Source organism: Rhinopithecus bieti, unplaced genomic scaffold, assembly GCF_001698545.2.
Source record: "Rhinopithecus bieti isolate Rb0 unplaced genomic scaffold, ASM169854v2 scaffold_61533, whole genome shotgun sequence".
Classification (NCBI taxonomy): Eukaryota; Metazoa; Chordata; class Mammalia; order Primates; family Cercopithecidae; genus Rhinopithecus; species Rhinopithecus bieti.
The window spans coordinates 761,145-766,905 of record NW_016823925.1 but is presented as its reverse complement, the minus strand read 5'-3'; the positions used below and the strand labels follow the sequence as shown (position 1 = coordinate 766,905).

Below are 5,761 nucleotides of genomic sequence, written 5' to 3'. Positions count from 1 at the left end.
TTTTTGAGACAGAGTCTGGCTCTGTCGCCCAGGCTGGAGTGCAGTGGCACGATCTCGGCTCACTGCAAGCTCTGCCTCCTGGGTTCACGCCATTCTCCTGCCTCAGCCTCCCAAGTAGCTGGGACTACAGGCGCCTGCCACCACGTCCAGCTAATTTTTTGTATTTTTAGTAGAGTCGGGGTTTCACCATGTTAGCCAGGATGGTCTCTATCTTCAGACCTCGTGATCCGCCCGCCTCGGCCTCCCAAAGTGCTGGGATTACAGGCGTGAGCCACCCCGCCCAGCGTTTAAAAGCATTTTTAAGGCCAAGTGCAGTGGCTGATCCCTGCAATCCCCAGCAGTTTGGGAGACTGAGATGGGAGGATTGCTTGAGCCCAGGAGTTCACAACCAGCCTGGGCAACAAAGCAAAGCCCCATGTCTACAAAAAAATACAAAAAATTAGCTGAGTGTGGTGGCATGCTAGTAGTCCCAGCTACTCCAGAGGCTGAAGTGGGAGACTCACCTGAGTCCGGCAGGTTGAGGCTGCAGTGATTAGTGATCGGGCCACTGCACTCCAGCCTGAACAAAGGATTGAGACCTTGTCTCAAAACAAAACAAAACAAAACAAAAAAAGGCAGGAAATAAAAGCATTTTGGCCAGGCCTAGTAGCTCACGCCTGTAATCCCAGCATTTGGGAGACCAAGGTGGGCAGATCGCCTGAGGTCAGGAGTTCTAGATCACCTTGGCCAACATGGTGAAACCCCATCTCCACTAAAAATACAAAAATAAGCTGGCGTGGTGGCGTGTGCCTCTGGTCTCAGCTACTCAGGAGGCTTAGGCAGGAGAATCACCTGAACCTGGCAGGTGGAGATTGCAGTGAGATTGCGCCACTGCATACCAGCCTGGGCGACAGAGTGAGACTCTGTCTCAAAAAAAAAACCCAAAAACAAAACCCTGCGTTTTAAGCCTCCAACGTGTTGAGTATTTGTCAGGAAGTAGGTTTTTTTTTTTTGAGACAGAGTCTCGCTCTTGTCGCCTAGGCTGGAGTGCAGTGCTATGATCTCGGCTCACTGCAACCTCTGCCTCCCGGGTTCATGCCATTCTCCTGCCTCATCCTACCGAGTAGCTGGGACTACAGGCGCCCACCACCATGCCCGGCTAATTTTTTTTTTTTTTTGTAGTTTTAGTAGAGACAGGGTTTCACCGTGTTCGCCAGGATGGTCTCAATCTCCTGACCTCGTGATCCACCCACCTCGGCCTCCCAAAGTGCTGGGATTACAGGCGTGAGCCACTGCACCCGGCCTTGTTTTTTTTTTTAATTGCAGACAAAACATTCTATTATTTCTGTAATAGTTTTGAGGTTACTGCTTATAGACTTTGTGTAAGTAGAAGTAGGCATTATACAAATGTGAAAGCCATGTTGTTAATTTGCCAGGAACTGTTACTCAGAAAAACTGAATTTGGGATTCATTTTTAGAATCAAGGAAATATTAATTGGTTAACTGTTCATTGTTAATATTAGATTAGTTCCATATACATCTAACAGTCTGTTCTCTACACAGCAACCTGAGCAATCCTTGTTAAAAATCTACTTGATTGAGGTGTAATTGACATACAATAAATTATATCCATTATAAATTCACAGTTTGACAAGTTTTGGCAAATGTGGAAGTCTTATAATCACCACCACAATCAAAACATGGAAATTCCTATCAGTAGAACTTTTCTCCTACCATTTCTACCTCCACTCCCAGCCCCAAGTAATATTGATGTTTTCTTTTTTTTTTTTTGGGAGGCGGGGTCTCGCTCCGTCACCCAGGCTGGAGTGTCTGTGCGGTGATGTGATCTTGGCTCACTACAACCTCCTCCTCCTGGGCTCAAGAGAGCCTCCCACCTCAGCCTTCCAAGCAGCTGGGACTACAGATGTGTGCCACCATGCCTGGCTAATTTTTGTATTTTTAGGAGAGAAGGGGTTTCACCATGTGGGTTAGGCTGGTCTTGAATTCCTGACTTCAGGTGCCCCACCCACCTCAGCTTCCAAAGTGCTGGGATTACAGGTGTGAACCACTGCACCTGTCTGATACTGATCTGTTTTCTATCACAAGAGACTACATTTACCTTTTCTAGAGCATGGTATAGATGCAGTCACACTCATAGTGTGTATTTTTGTGTCTGCTTTCACTTTGTATTATGTGAGATTCATCTGTTTGTATTCATAAGGAGGTTTTTTTGTTTTCTTTTTTTTCGAGACAGAGTCTCAGTCTTGTTGCCAGGCTGGAGTGCAATGGCACAGTCTCTGCTCACTGCAACCTCTGCTTCCCGGGTTGAAGCCATTCTCCTGCCTCAGCTTCCCAAGTAGCTGGGATTCCAGGAGCCCGCCATCAAGCCTGGCTAATTTTTGTATTTTTAGTAGAGACGGAGTTTCTCCATGTTGGTCACGCTGGTCTCAAACTCCCAACCTCAGGTGATCCACCCGCCTTGGCCTCCCAAAGTGCTGGGAATACAGACATGAGCCACTGCGCCTGGCCAACCCTGCTTAATCTTAATAAGCACTTACTACTTTCAAACATATTTTAATTATTTTTATTGTCAGTTTCCCCCTTATTAGAATACAAGCTCCATAATATCAGGAACTTTTGACTGATTACAAATTTCTGGTTAAACATGACAGGGTGACTACATATATCTATTCTGTTTTGTTTATTTATTTTATTTTTGGTCTCCTAAGGCTCTGTCGTCCCAAAGATACTAAGTAACAGGCAGAATTGTTACATGCCTCTGTTGCCCAGGCTGTTGTACAGTGATATTCACAGGCATGATCATATTTCTCCACAGCATCTTGGACTCAAGTGATTCTCCTGCCTCAACCTCCCGAGTAGCTGGTACTACAGGTATGTGCAACCAGGCCCCACTTCTTTTTAAGCCATATAAAATTAAAGTAAAGGAATAAAATGGATATAAACATGTAAGAATAGAACCGGAAAAGTAGAGAAGGAGAGATTCTCTACGTTTTTGGGAGAAGGAAACCTAGAGGAGGAATTTTAACTGTTTTAACAATGCAGAAGCAGCAGCAGCCTGAGAATGAAATGAAGTTGGAACAGGAAGTGAACTGATTTGAACCAAGAACCCTGTAATGGTTCCAGACTGGAGGTTCTCGGTAGCTGAGGTTCAGGGAAGGCTCCAGATTCAGAATAACAAACACCGCTTGTGTGTTTCGTGGTGAGTGAGTGGACCAGTTACAAAGGCCAAATGGAGACAAATATGGTAAAATCAGTTTACCTGATTTATCATTCTGCTTGCTACATCCAGAAAGCTGATAGGTAGACTTAGGCTTGGCCCTGGCAAGAAATTAGAGGCTTTTTTTTTTTTTTGGAGACAGGGTCTCACTCTGTCACCCAGACTAGAGTGCAGTGGAGTGGTGCAATCACGGCTCGCTGCAGCCTTGACCTTCCAGCTTAAGCAGTCTGCCTACCTCAGCCTCCCCAGTGGCTGGCACTACAGGTGCATGCCACCATGCCTGGCTACTTACTTTTTTTGCAGAAACAAAGTGTCACTATGTTCCCTGGCTGGTCTTGAACTCCTGGGCTCAAGTGATTCTCCTGCCTTGGCCTGCCAAGTAGCTGGGACCACAGGTGCATGCCACCACACTTGGCTAATTTTTTTTTTTTTTTGTAGAGACAGAGTTTCTCCGTGTTGTCCAGGCTGATCTCAAACTCCTAGGCTCAAGAGGTCATCCCACCTTGGCCTTCCAAATTGTTGGGATTACGTGTGTAAGCCACCACGCCCAGCCTGTTCACTTTTTATTTTCCAATAGTTTGCGACATCTTTGATTTGTTATTTCTTCTTCTGTCTTTGGGTTTTATTTATAGCTTTTTTATGTCTGTGCTTTTAATTGAGAATTAGGAAGATAGTTTAAATATGTCTTTTTTATCTGCCTATTTAAGTAGAACCCTGTACGTATGTATGTAAGTATAAATTAATGAATGACAGGGTCTCACTCTGTTACCTAATTTGGAGTGCAGTGGTGCAGTCATAGCTCACTGTAGTTTCAAACTCCTGGCTCAAGCAATCTGTCCACTTCGGGCTTCCAAAGTGCTGGGATTTTAGGTTTGAACCACCAGGCTGGCCTATTTCTTTATTTAAAATTAGAATTTCAGTACAAAAGTAAGCAAAAGATGTAGAGAACCTGCTTATCCAGTTAAATGTTGTTTTCCATTCGTTTATTATTACCTTTTGCACTTAAGTAGTGTGATAGAATCTTCTGTCCAGCATTTGGAAGTCAGTGATTATCTATAGGCATTATCTAACAATGGGATAATTTGTTTTTTTGGTAATTGTTCAAAAACATTTAGTCTGGTCTGGGTGCCATGGCTCACAACTATAATCCCAGCACTTTGGGAGGCTGAGGTGAGAGGATCATTTGAGACCAGGAGTTCGAGACCAGCATGGGGAACAAACGGAGACACCCGACCCACCCCCCAGGTTTCTGCAAAAAATTAAAAAATTAGCTGGGTGTAGTGACACATACCTGTGGTCTCAGCTACTCGAGAGGCTGAGATGGGAGGATCACTTGGGCCCAGGAGGTCCAGGCTTGCAGTGAGTTATGATGGCACCACTGCACTCCAGCCTGGATGACAGAACAAGACCTTGTCTCACAACAAAAACAAAAAAGCATTTAGTCTGATACAAGTCTATACATGTTCTCTTACACTTTGGGAACCTCAAAGTGTTATTTGTTAGCAATTTCTATTTGCAAAAGTGATGTGCAGAGATGTTGCAAAATTGAAATTGCTATTTAAAGTTCAATAAATAGTTTTTGTTATTACTCAAATGTCTTGTCATGAAGAAAGGTCTTAATTAAATGAGATTACTTCTAAGACAAGAAAACCTGTAAGTATCAAGTCATGGGACAATAAGTGTAGATGAAGTTTAAAGGGATAGCAATATTTGTGGGAACATTATAGAGTATAATTTTTTTTTAACTGATGAAGGCATTTTAGAAACAGTGACATGATACATTTAATCAATTATTCATGAATGGGAACTACATAAATTTTTTGTGAAAACCTGAAAATATACATAGTAATTGGGTTATATCCCTAGGACAGAAAATTTTAATAACAAGATAGTAAGCAGCTCACGTGAACTTACATATTCAGCATATTAGCAGGAAAGAGGCAAGAAATTTGAAGAACTTGCAGAAAAGTTGCACAGTAAATGAGAGACTAGAATGCTCAAAGGTGAAGTGGCCTTGATTTGAAGTAAGTGGTAACCTAAAAGCTCTTTTTCTTTGGCTTAGTCTCCTAGCAGCTGATGTGTGGCCTTAAAACCTATACTATCAAGGAGTCTCCACCCTTAATGTAGACAGTCATTTTGGCCATAACAAGAATTGTGGCAGTAAGTAGTCTGCAAAGTCTGAAGAGAAGAAAGTCAAATACATAACGTTGTCAGGTGCCTCTATAGACTTTTGGCAGTAGAACCACCAAACCATTTGCCCCTGTGGTAGAGAATGATATGTGAAATTTATAGTGTGGGGTGATACCAGGTAACCATCTGGTACTATTTTACTTCCCAAAACAGTATCTTTTTAGGAAAGATAACATCCTTATACTTGACACATCTCTTTCTCTCTACTTTCTCAAAAATTGGAATCATGGGCCTAGCACAGTGGCTCACAACTATAATCCCAGTGCTTTGGGAGATGGGGGTGGGAGGATCAGTTGAGGCAAGCAGTTTGAGACCAGCCTGGGCGACAGAGCAAGACCCTGTCACCAAAAAAAA

General features: G+C 43.2%; 1 protein-coding gene across 12 annotated transcripts in view; it reads left to right on the top strand.

The window, feature by feature from the left end:
* Positions 1-5,761, top strand: part of ATG13 (autophagy related 13) — a 62,941-nt gene that overhangs the window by 12,827 nt on the left and 44,353 nt on the right. For 7 of the 12 annotated variants that reach the window (XR_001883321.1, XR_001883320.1, XM_017861996.1 and 4 more), the window contains exon 2: positions 2,816-2,871. The exons of 3 other annotated variants lie outside the window; for them this stretch is intronic. The gene's annotated coding sequence lies outside the window, so the exon portion shown is untranslated. Of the gene's footprint in view, positions 1-2,815; positions 2,872-3,731; positions 3,751-5,219; positions 5,242-5,761 lie in introns of those variants that run through there. 2 more of the 12 variants (XM_017861991.1, XM_017861990.1) reach the window with 2 other exon arrangements.